The sequence below is a fragment of the Varanus komodoensis genome, unplaced genomic scaffold (assembly GCF_004798865.1).
Source record: "Varanus komodoensis strain SLA01 unplaced genomic scaffold, ASM479886v1 scaffold14_1, whole genome shotgun sequence".
Classification (NCBI taxonomy): domain Eukaryota; kingdom Metazoa; phylum Chordata; class Lepidosauria; order Squamata; family Varanidae; genus Varanus; species Varanus komodoensis.
In genome coordinates this window covers 18,644,449-18,656,983 of record NW_025335438.1, presented here as the reverse complement: position 1 = coordinate 18,656,983, position 12,535 = coordinate 18,644,449, and the positions used below count along the sequence as shown (strand labels likewise).

General features: G+C 42.8%; 1 protein-coding gene across 10 annotated transcripts in view; it reads right to left on the bottom strand.

Annotated features, from left to right (window-relative positions):
• LOC123020318 (protein-L-isoaspartate O-methyltransferase domain-containing protein 1-like) overlaps positions 1–12,140 on the bottom strand; it is a 47,272-nt gene extending 35,132 nt beyond the window's left edge. For 4 of the 10 annotated variants that reach the window (XM_044423853.1, XM_044423846.1, XM_044423847.1 and 1 more), the window contains exon 1: positions 11,888–12,140. The gene's annotated coding sequence lies outside the window, so the exon portion shown is untranslated. Of the gene's footprint in view, positions 1–961; positions 1,005–11,208; positions 11,639–11,887 lie in introns of those variants that run through there. The other 6 variants (XM_044423850.1, XM_044423849.1, XM_044423848.1 and 3 more) reach the window with 3 other exon arrangements.
• Positions 12,141–12,535: the final 395 nt, after the last annotated feature.

The window sequence follows — 12,535 nt, the reverse complement described above, 5'->3', positions numbered from 1 at the left end:
ATTTATATAAGAGATGATACATATGCCAGGTAAATAATGCAAATATGTCCTGATTCTGAGTGGTATAACTGAAACTTGGAAAGGGTGCTCAGTAGATACACAATGAAAGAAAGGCTGTGGGTTTGTTCAATTATTTATTTATTTTTGCATTTATATGCTGCCTCCTACTCCAAATAGAGTCTCTATCCCATATATATACTTCACCCACAGTGTAACTCCTACTCGCAGAAGCTCAAAGGCTTTTTTTTTAATGTTCTGGAATGCCTCCTGACATGTTCAAGCATATGTACATTTAGCAAAGAAGTAGTCTATAGGGGTTAAGAAATCTCTTGCTCCATCAACTGAAGACTGCAAAGCATGCTTGTTTTTTATTATGATGGAAATGTTTATTAGTTTTACAAGGCACTTTGATAGCTTCTCAAGTTGAAAGATGGAACACAAATTCTTAATATGGAAATTCTACACACATAGCAAGCTGTAACTCACACAAAATAAAACAGAGCTTACTCTCCAATAAATGCACTCAGATTTGCAGGTAACATTGAATCACAATTTCTCCAAACTGACAACCAGAATCAGTTTAGTTCAGTTAAAAAATATTATTACATTGCATTCATACCCCACCTTTTTCTTCTTCTAATAAACCCAAAGTGGCTTACAGACCTCTACTTTATCATCACAGCAACAACGCCAAAGCAACCATGAGTTTCATGGCCAAGTGGGCAATCTCCCAAATCCTAGGTCCAACACCCTAGCCACCACAGTGGATCTATTTGTACACATTACACATACATACATTTTTTCTATTTTCTTAGTTTGCTCACAAAATTAACAAGGTTTTAATGAAGGCCAAAAGTATTACATGGTGCTCTTATCTTATTCCAAAGGCATTTGGTTAATACACTATCATACTATGGTAGATAACAAATTATCAACTACACAGCAGTGTTGCACAGATTACCTGCAAAACTGACGATCAAATGCTGCTGATTTTGCAGTATTAACTGAAAGGAAATGTATAAAGTTACAAAAGCTAAATATTCAAAAAAATTGTAGTATACATCCAAAGCACTATAGTGAAACAACAAAACAAAAGCACTTTATAAGCATATTTCTGATAAAGAAGTGTATTAAGAATTGAGTTGATGTAACCATATAAAAGAATTCTTTAAACACAATTAATAATGCAAAATCATGTGCATGAATAGTTTTTTTCTACTATATTTTCTCTCAAATGACTAATATAGCAGGTCATGATTCCAAGAATACTTGTGATTAGTCCCACTGGGAATGTAAGCATAAGCATTTTCATAACTGGCTCAATCTTTTCTGAATAAATGCATTATTGGAAAGCTTTCTTGTTTTGTTGGAATTACCAAAGGCTTGTTTACTTAGCCATTAACCGTTGTGTCAATACCTTGCATTTTGGCCCAACTGTGTGTTTTATATAAATTTGCAGAACAAATCATGTGACCATACTACATAGATACTGGGTGAATGAGCAAAACATATTATTCATTACACTTGAAACTTGATCAATTTTGTAGCTTGATGAGAACTCTGGGGTGATTAAGATCTAAAACCACCCAAGGTGCCTACATATGCTTATCTTGTATACTTCTGTATACAATTAACTTTATAGTGGTCTCAATATTAAGTTGCTAAAGACTCAGAAGTACAAATAGCCCACCATTTAGCAGTTATAATAAGAAACATAGAAACAGAGCAAGTCAGAAGGGGTCTCCTGGGCCATCTAGTCTGACCCCCGGCTCCAGCCGGCTTCGCTCACAACATGCCCAGCATGAGCATGTCCAGCCTATCTTTGAACACCCGCACCGATGGGGCCTCAACAACCTCCCATGGAAGCCCATTCCATACCCTCAGGGTCCTGTCAGGAAGTGCTTCCTGGCATCCAAACTGAACCTTGGTTCTCTGAGCTTTGCTCCATTGGAGCACATCCTGCCTTCCTCTGCAGGGGAGAACAGGTCTCTAACCACCTCCATGTGACATCCCTTCACATATCTGTATGTCGCCAACAAGTCCCCTCTGAATCTCCTCTTCTCCAGGCTAAAGAGACCCAGTTCCCTCAGTCTTGCCTCATATGGCATCTCCTGCAAACCGCCCACCAACCCTGTGGCCCTAAGCTGCACTGACTCCAACCTGGCTATATCCTTCCTGTAATGAGGGGCCCAAAACTGAACACAATACTCCAGTTGCGGGCGCACCAGAGTCGTATAGAGAGGTAGTAATACGTCTCTTGCTCTAGAAGCCACACTTCTGGGTATGCAACCAAGGGTGGCGTTCACCCTCTTGACCACCGCATCACACTGCTGACTCATGTTTAGCCTGCAGTCAACCAGTACCCCAAGGTCCCTTTCACAAGTGCTGCTCTCCAGTCACTTGTCCCCTAACCTGTACTTATGACACCTATTCCTATGCCCAAGTGCAAGACCTTGCACTTATCCACACTGAATGCCATCCTGTTGTCTCCTGCCCACTTCCATAGTCTGTCCAGATCCTTTTGGATCTGGAGAACCTGCTCGTCAGTTGTGGCCACTGCCCCAGTTTTGGTATCGTCTGCGAATTTGATCAGCAGACTGTTCATCCCTTCTTCCATGTCATTGATAATCTATAAGTTGATTGATAACTATTGTATGATAATCAAAACAACACTTTCCGCAGTTCAACACTGCTCTGCCTAATGAGCCTGTATCAATAAGTAGCAAGGAATGTTATTAAATTAACAGTTACCAGAGTTGCCAATGTTGCCAAAAATATAGACTTAATTCTTTATACTGGTCCATTTGTATAGCTCAAAGATAGTCATCTTCAAGGGCTGGATGTCTCAACTGAAAACAAAAGGGGTTAAATGGTCAATCCTGCCAACAAGCACAACCAGAAACTGAAAGAGGAGATGCCTGTTGTCTGAGAGAAAAGCATAGCTTTGCATGCTGTTTTTAAACCTGCTACTCTTGTTCCCCTAGGCTTGGGCTTGGTTCATCATTGGCAAACAAGGTGCTTTTTCTAGCTACTAAGTGTTTTTTTCCTACTACTCTACAGAATACTTCTTTAGACATTTCCACAAGAATACAAGGACATCTTGAGTGATCATCTGGAGTGAAGTCATAATCTTAGAAGCAAAGATGCAATGTATTCCTCTTTAACTTGGCTGAAAGCAGGAGAAGATGAGGCAGATGCAGTTCATAGGCTTGCCTTACACACACACACACACACACACACACACACACGTTAACCTACTATTTTAACAAAATTAAAACTAGCCTATTTCAATCAATATTCTTGAAGACACCATATAGTCTGTTTTTGTCTAATTACTGTATCATGAGAAAGCACAACTGAGATTAAGTCTAACAATGTAAAATGACCACATCACTGACATTTGAAACTTTATCATCTAGATATGTATCTAACACATTTTAAATCCTTATTCCATCTTCCTCATTAAAAACACTTCATAATCAACTCCTACCCCTTTTATTTGCTTAAAAATAAGAGGTATCTTCTCTAAAGCCATCCAAAGATCTGCACATACGATCATAAGAAATAACTAAAACAAACTCAGGCTCTAGTAAAAGTAGGATTAATATTTTAATGATGTTTAGTGCTTTTAATGAAATGTATCTTTTTCAATGTGCTTTGTGAACTGCCCAGAGAGCTTTGACTGTTGGGTGGTACAGAAATCAAATAAATAAAGTCCTGCTGAGTGGAAACAGATTTGCTACTAAATTCTGCCATACCATATACAACAGTGCAGTGCAGTGCAATGTAGTACAGTAGCACTGATACAACGTTATTACTGTGCCAGCAGTATGCAATACTGGCAGAACTGCTATGCTAGCAATTGGCCTTAAGTAATTGCAGAAGAAAAATGTGTGAACAGAGCTGAGACATGGCAGTTCAGGAGCAAGATGATCACTCCATATGTCCTTGCATTCTTGTGAAAGCCTCTAAGGCAGTATTGAGCAGTAGGAAAAATGCTTTGTAGCTAGAAACAGCACCTTGTGTACTGATGTTGAACCAACACAAGCTTACAGGAACAAGAGTATCAGGTTTAAAAACAGCTTAGAAAGTGCTGCTTTTTGGAATCCTATGGTAACTGAATGTCAGCATAACATTATGCCAACAGGTGATGCAAGTTAAAACAGTCTCACTAAATAGACTAGAGGATTTGAGTTGACTGCACTTACTGTCTTCTCTTCTACCATCTACTTCATGTAAAAGGTCCCCTATTGCAGTTTTGATTATGCACTTATGTTGTACAAATGTTGCAATTACGTAGTTGCAAACCATTTTTTAAAAAATAATGAAAGGCATGCTTTCATGCACAAAATTCAAGGGGAGTCTGAAGACTCTAGAATATTGGGTCACTGGATTAACTCATTTAGCCTACTTACCCAGTCCAGACTAATACTCCTGCAAATAACTTGCTGCCACTCACTAATTTAGAGATAGCACTAGGACTCTCCTGTTTATATACAAAACTTTCAGGGTGAGACAAACCTAAGATTAGAAAAATGAGAAACTAAGGGAAAACAAATTCGATAGAGTCATACTTAGCAGATAGGTACAGATAAACCTTGCCTTTGTTAGCCATGCACTAGTGATACCCAGGCTGCACTACTGTATTATGCTGTGTATGGGACTGCCCTAGAAGACTGTCCAGAAACTTCAATACATGCAGAATGTGGCTATCTGAGTGCTGGGGCAGAGGAAACAATTTAATCATATACTGCACCAGCTCTGCTGGTTACTGATGCCATTTCCAACATCAATTTAAAATGCTGTGTAATGATTTCATGTTGTATGTGTGCTCCTATAAATGTTAGTAAGTTTCAGAAAGGCAAGGAGGGTAAAAGATGGTGATGAGTGAGTGAGGTGGGTAGAGCTTGGAAGTGTGTGAGGAAAGAAATACTGTAGATACCTTCAGACAGTCAAAGTTGTGGTCTGTCAGCAGTTACACCTGGAATTGGTCAGCAGCCTGAAGAGGCAGGCTTCTCTTTAGAATTATACATAGTGCTATGGAAGGCATTCAGGATGCATAAAGAAAGAGAAGGAAGAACAATACTTAGAGGACGTATCTGTGACTAGGGACAGTCAAATCCTAAAACTGCCAAGTATTAGAGTGTGAGACACAGAAACTGATAGAAATCTGAGTGCAGAAGGCAAATATTTAATCTGAAACAAATAGAATAAAGACTGGTCAGAGTACATTCAGAAGAGAAAAGATGATTTGATAGTGAGTAGTGATTCTGAAGTTATCAATATATTCTTTTATTTGCTAGGGAAATAAGTTGCTGAACATCTTGAAGCCAATACACTTATTGTACAAATACAGTTTTATTTTGTTTACTGTTACCCCAGAATCTGTTTGAATATCAGAGTCTCATCGTCAGAGCTACATAGTCCAATGAAACATAGAAACATAGAAACAGAGTGAGTCAGAAGGGGTCTCCCAGGCCATCTAGTCTGACCTATGGCACCAGCCGGCTCCGCTCACGACATGCCCACCATGTGGACGTCCAGACTATCCTTGAACACCTGCACCGATGGGGCCTCAACGACCTCTCGTGGAAGCCCATTCCACACCCTCGGGGTCCTGACTGTCAGGAAGTGCTTCCTGGCATCCAAATGGAACCTTGGCTCCCTGAGCTTTGCTCTGTTGGAGCGCGTTCTGCCTTCCTCTGCAGGGGAGAACAGGTCTCTACCCATCTCCATGTGACATCCCCTCACATACCTGTATGTCGCCAACATATCCCCTCTGAGTCTCCTCTTCTCCAGGCTGAAGAGACCCAGTTCCCTCAGTCTCACCCCTGCAAACCAGCCACCAACCTTGTGGCCCTATGCAGCACTGACTCCAACCTGGCTATATCCTTTCTGTAATGAGGGGCCCAAAACTCAACACAATACTCCAGTTGCGGGCGCACCAGAGTCGTGTAGAGTGGTAGTAATACCTCTCTTGATCTAGAAGCCACACTTCTGGCTATGCAACCAAGGGTGGCAGTTGCCCTCTTGACCACCGCATCACACTGCTGACTCACGTTTAGCCTGCAGTCAACCAGTACCCCGAGGTCCCTTTCACAAGTGCTGCTCTCCAGTCACTTGTCACCTAACCTGTACTTAAGACACCTATTCCTATGCCCCAAGTGCAAGACCTTGCACTTATCCACATTGAACGCCATCCTGTTGTCTCCTGCCCACTTCCATAGTCTGTCCAGATCCTTTTGGATCTGGAGTACCTGCTCTTCAGTTGTGGCCACTGCTCCAGTTTTAGTGTCATCTGCGAATTTGATCAGCAGACTGTTCACCCCTTCTTCCATGTCGTTAATGAAAAGATTAAACAGGATTGGCCCCAGGACAGAGCCCTGGGGGACCCCACTTGTCACTGGCTGCCATCCCGATGATTCCCCGCTAATGGTTACCTTCTGCTTTTGGTCAGTCAACCATGCCCTAATCCACCAGTGCTTTGGTGAATCCCAAATGAAGGAGTCTTATAGCTTGGGCACAATATTGAGGGAGTGGTTGACTGATAAGACTAAAATTAAATTAATGGTGGCAGAAGTACATGCTGAAAGAGAGAGGAATATTAAGAAAATTAAAAACACGCTATAACCCAACAAATTTTAGGAATGTGCTCATGACATACTGGTTTTCACCTTAAACCCTCAAATGGTTTCAGACCAAATTATCTGAACAACTACCTTCACCTTTATCCACCTGCTCACACCTGATATGAGAAAAGGGATCTTCATTTGCCCAACTGTAAGAACAGCTAGGGAAGCATCCACAAGCAGGAGGGAAACCTCTCCCACAGTGACCCTGTACCATCACTGCATGCTTTTAAGATGATCCTGAAAACCTACTATTTTACTTTGACCTTTCCCTGATTATCAACATGAGGTATAGTTATAGTTGTCTGTTTTAAGGTTTATTTTGCTTATTTTTTATATTTACTGCTGTACTTTACCACATTTTACTGTTGCATCAGTTCTTCTGTTTTATTGTTATAAGTCATCTTGGCAGGGCTTCTGCACTCTCTCCCTAATTACTCTCTCTCTCTCTCTCTCTCCCTCCCTCTCCCTCTCTCATTTACACAACTCAGCTGGAATGGCTACAGCAGTAAACTGCTCAAGTGTCTCTCTTTCCAGCCTCCCATGTCAGAAGACATAATTGGGGACTGAACCATTGTCCTCCTGCATGATCTCCAATGTGTTTTTCCATTGAACTGCAACCCACACATAGGCTGGCAATGAAGTAGGTCTATGTTTGCTGCTCCATCATGCACTGAGCTAAGGAGGTGAGAAGGATTGTGCCACAGAGAGACATCCAAGATCTGTCAACATGAGCATGATCCTCAAAAGTTAGGCTTTGCCTTGTGCTGCCACATTTCTATCTCACTCTTTTGTTTCTCATTGCAATTTTCTTCTCAATACCTGCTTAGAAGGTACGTTAAATTACAAAAGAAAGAAAAAGGAGAGGAACATTATAAAAATAGTACAGATATTTCAACAGATGGGTCCCTTTAGAATTAAAAATTCAGACCAGTTCAGTTAATGTGTAGTGGCTAAGGACAGTCTGCACATAACAGAAAACTGTGGGTCAATTAACTAAGTAATTGGTTAGCCTATGGTTAGCCTACATTAGCCTAACTGGAGATTGCTCCCCGATGTCTTAACCCGGATACTATTGGTTAATTATAAATTAAACAAGCCACAATTAACCTCAGAACAAAACATGTTTTTGACTATTAAGCCATGATTAACCAAAGTGACTGGGTTTGGATCTCATAAAGAAACCTCTGATCAGGCCAGTGAGAAGCTGCATATGGAAAATTGAAGTATGCACTACAGCAAATCGTGGACTGATAAACCTGTGTTTGCAGCTGTTATATGGAAACTGGGTTCATGAGTTAGAACTCTACAGTTACTATCTCATTTCATCCACAAATTCTTTACAAAGCCTCAGACATTCCACTATTCTCCAACTGTACACCCAATATGGGGTGACACTTCTGGCCAATGTTACAAGGTCTTGTAAGGATTACTGAAAACACATGACACACTTTAGATAATGCTATGTATTTTTGACTGGTAAAGTATAATGTTTTTAATCATTAGCATTGCCCTTGAAATATTAAGGAAAACAGTTTCTTCAAGTTAAGAGTTCATTTTGCATAATCAGGTTCATTTTTATTACAATTTCTTCAAAGTAAATAAACTGTTAGTAGGCATGTGCAGGACTCTGGTGACCTAATCTCAGCTATAGTATATGGTTTCTATAGTTAATACGGTACCAACTTTTTCTAGACAAGTTAGTTATGGGAAGTGAGATAAGGAGAAATCCAAACTCCTAATGTTGTGCAGGATAAATAAATGGTTGTTGAGGCCATGAGAAAAGCTCAAATAAAAAATGAAATTGTATAAGTTAAAATATTTGCAATACTGTTTAAAAATCAAGGTTATTTTATTATTTTAAGAAATAATAAACTGCACATTACATAGCACATATATATTGTTAATGGTTGGTCATAGAATAAGCAGATGCAGAGTGCTTCCTTCCTCCCTGCCTGCCAGAGAAGGCAGTCTGCTGGAGCTGCCACCGTTTGCTTTTGTCTTCCTTACCCATTCTTTTTGTATCATGTTTATCAGATTGTAAGCCTGTGGATATGGGCTGTCCTACTTTCTAATTTCTGCATAATGCTTAGAAAAAGTAGGTATTTTACAACCTACTAGGTATTTTATTTTATTTTATTTGACTAAAAATGCTCCTGTTTTATTCAGGTAATACTTGGATATGTTACACTTTAACTGTACAAATCTATATATGTCTTTTCAGACTTCCTACTGCATTAATTGGGACTTACTCCCAGGAAAACAGAGACATGCTGTTTGAGTAAAAAGTCTTACTGAACTCTGTTGGACTTACTTTCCAGTAGGTGTGCATAGGATAACACTGCAGGGGTGTCATCCCTATGCAAGTTTAGACAGCAAAAATGCCTACAGCCCCCAGTATGTCACAGCCAGCTTCGCTAGTAGAAGCATGTTGGCAGCTGTAGGCCTTGCTTCCATTTAAACTTGTATAGAACTCTGTTTAGAGCCCTAAATATACCTTGGTTTTCACCAGCTGGGAAAATAAGGAAGCAGGAGGAATAAAGCTAAAAATAGAAACCATCCACAGTGTAGTAAACAAAAGGAAGGTTTTATTATATGAGTTTAAACAGAAAAGTTCATTGAGCAGAAACATAAGAAAGTTTTTTTGGAATAAAACACTTTGAAACTCAATTATTTCCATACTTAGGTAGAAGCAATGAATTTGGATATAAGTTTGCCATTGAAGATTTCAATAGCAACATCATCGTACAAGTAAAAGTCAATTTTTTGCAATACCTATTCAGTAAGTCCTGCTCTGCTCACTGTGACTTACTTCCAAGCATGGTAGGACTGGAAATAGAGGGCTACTTTTGTCAGTTTATTAGATTTATATCTTATTTCCTCCTAGTAAATAATTTATCCTTGAACATAATGCTATCTTATTCAAGCTCTTAATAACCAGTATCTGAAGGATCCATCACTTCTTACTCTGAGCTTAAACCAAATTTTAGATACATCAGAGACAGGGATGCCTGCATTAACTGATACAAGCTTCTCAATATCAGTTGGAAAGAGAAAGATGGAAGAATGTGAAGTAGAGGAAGCAAAAGCAATTCAGCTGTATTGCAAAGTCCATGTTGCAGAAGAACTAGAGCACCAACTACCCGGAAGGGTTCAGCATTCTGGAAAAGTTGCTTACCAATGTCAAGACAGTTTGTTTAGCAATTGTTTAGTAAACACAGTAACAATATTATCATAAATAACTTTTCTTTGACTCTCAATTTCAGGTTTGCAGTAATGTGAATTAGCTATGTAATGTTTTGAAATATTACTTTAAAACAATTTCACTCATTTCTCCAAAACAGAAGATAATCATAGATATGATTATCTGTGATAATCCAAGTCCCTCCACCACCTCAGTTTTTCCAAAGTTTCTTTTCTTTTTTTTCTATTTCATACTTCTTTCTGGGTATTTTTCTTCATGCCCTCTTATGAGTCCAGAACGAAATAAAGTGCTCCTTAGTATATGTTTCTCTGGCCTTACATCACCAACAACTATTGTAGGCTGGTACTAGCATAGGAAGTAGCAAACTCATCTGGACACCGTACATGGTGAGAACACCTCTGCATTTATGTACAATGTTTGACATTTTTTGAATAAAACTGGCAAAACCTGTTGAATTGGGAAAACCTCTTGCTTAAGAGTAACAAATGTATCTATTTGCATCTATCAAATATCAAAGGTCAATCCCCTACCCTATCATTATGAACAGAATAATTGATTTTTGAATAGGCCAGGATCCTGGTCTTTGATCACACATTCACTCCCTTTTCTATCATTTAAATATTCCTTTCTTTGCTTTCCCCACCAGGTCAACAAGAGGGACCTACACTTCCTCGAATATGTCAAACAAAGAACTCTGTTCCTGTTTCTTGTTTAAGTAACAAATACCACTCTCGAATAATATTAAAAATCTATTCCCCCAAGTCCTTCCCTCCACTCTACCGGTTAGGGAGCGAGACACTGTCAAGTCCCAAAGCTCATGCAATTAACAGCCGCACACAAAAGGAGGACGTCTTGTGTCTCTAAACTGCGCTCCGAGGAAGAAGAGGCGCACTAAAGCCCACGAGTCGAAACGGGCAAGCAACCACGGCAAGCCCCTCGCTTGCAGCCGCCCTCGCTCTTCCTCCCTTCCAGCCAAAAGAGCGACAAGAAAAGCAAACAGCAAATGGCTTTTCTGCAGTCAGCCCGAGTTTCTCCCCCGTGCAGCCCCCGGTGTAGAGCCTTCCGTGTAAGCAGAAGGGAAATGTGACAAGCTCTCCAGGAGGAGCCGGAGGAGGAGCCGCCGGCGCCGCCGCCGGTCTGCTGCAACGATCACGACCGAGTGCCTTGTGGCAACCTTCAGGGCAGGCCGAGGTGCTGCGGCGCGCTCTGCCACAGGCGTCCGGGCCAGATTTTCGCTACTTCGGGGCAGGGGCGGAGAGCCGACGGTGGCAGCGATTTCGGAGCTTGGGAGGGAGATGGCGAGGACGACAGAAAGGAAGTTGTGCAATAAATATTGGCGTCCCCGCTTCCTCCCCCCCCCCCCCCCCGCCTAACCTTGTAACGGAGAGACTCGGGCGCTTGCTTTCCTTTGTTGCTGTGCGGCTCTTTTGGGTTCTTCCTCTTTGGCAGCTCTTCAGAACGAAGCCAACTGGCGGCCAACAAGCAAAGCAGGAAAGGAGCAGCCGGCGGCGGCGGCGGCTCCAGCAACTTGTTTATCCTTTTATAGTCCCGGCTCCGCAGCAGGAGGTGGGGGGCGGGTACTCTGCCTTTCCCTCCCCCCTCCGACCCCTTGGCGAACAGTCTCGGGATCCAGAACAAAACAATAAGCGTGGGCACCGCTGCTTCCCCCTCCGCGCAAAACCAAGCAAAAGCACTCAACCCAAGATCAGCCCCAAGCACCTCGTGGGACCCGTTTGGAGGCAAGCAAAGAGGAAGCACCCGAAGTAACTTGGCGCCGCTCGCGCTTCCGCGACCGCTCGGGGCCTGTGCCGAGTAGTAACAAGCGCCCCGGAGCGAGAACCGGAGGAGGAGGAGGAAGGCGCGGGCGCCCGAGAAGGGTGGTCTCGCGCCCCGGGGCTCCCCGAAAGCCTCGGAACTGCCAACGCCACCGGCAGCGGGACGTTGGCCCGAGGCCGCCGCCTCCGCGACGCCGCCGCCAGGAGCGCCTCCCGCCTCAACCGCCGCTTGCTGCCTTCTCCCCAGCAAGTGCCCCCTCCTTCCACGCGGCACTTACCCTTTCACGGGATCCCGCTGGCGAAGGAAGCTGTGGAGGGGGGAAGAATGAGACAGTAAAGGGAGGGGGCGGCAATATTTAAAATCGTGTATGGGGAAGAAGGGGAGTGGAATGTCAGGGTCTCCCCTGCACGGGGGAAAAGGATCGCTCGCAGACTGCGCGGCCAGCGCAGCGCAGCGCAGCGATGAGCCTCTTGCACCGCTTTCACACGCTCGCAGCGGTTCCGACTGTTTGTGTTGGTGCGAGCGACGCGAAGGGGGGGAGGAGGGGGGGTAGGAGCCAAACAGCTGAGAGGATGTAAACACTGAGGCCACGTGATCTTATTACAGCCGGGCAAAAGGGAGAAGCGACCCCTCCCCTCCGGCGGATTGGGCAGTCGAAGACACGCAGGCAGAGAGGCTCCGCCCCGCAACCCAGCAACCAATGAAGAGGAAAGGAAAGCGGCGTCGAGGCTGCTGCCGTCAAATCAGGGAGCCAATAGCGGTTGCTGACGCGTAGGCGTTCTTCGTTTGTTTTCATCTGTCGGCCTCTGCGCTGCTTTTCCTGAAAGGAGCTGAGAGCCGCAGGTAGCGAGAATGAAATGGTGGCACTTTTTCTTAGTAAATGTTACCTTTAGGGAAGAGAGATCTTAACTCTGACCCATCGAAA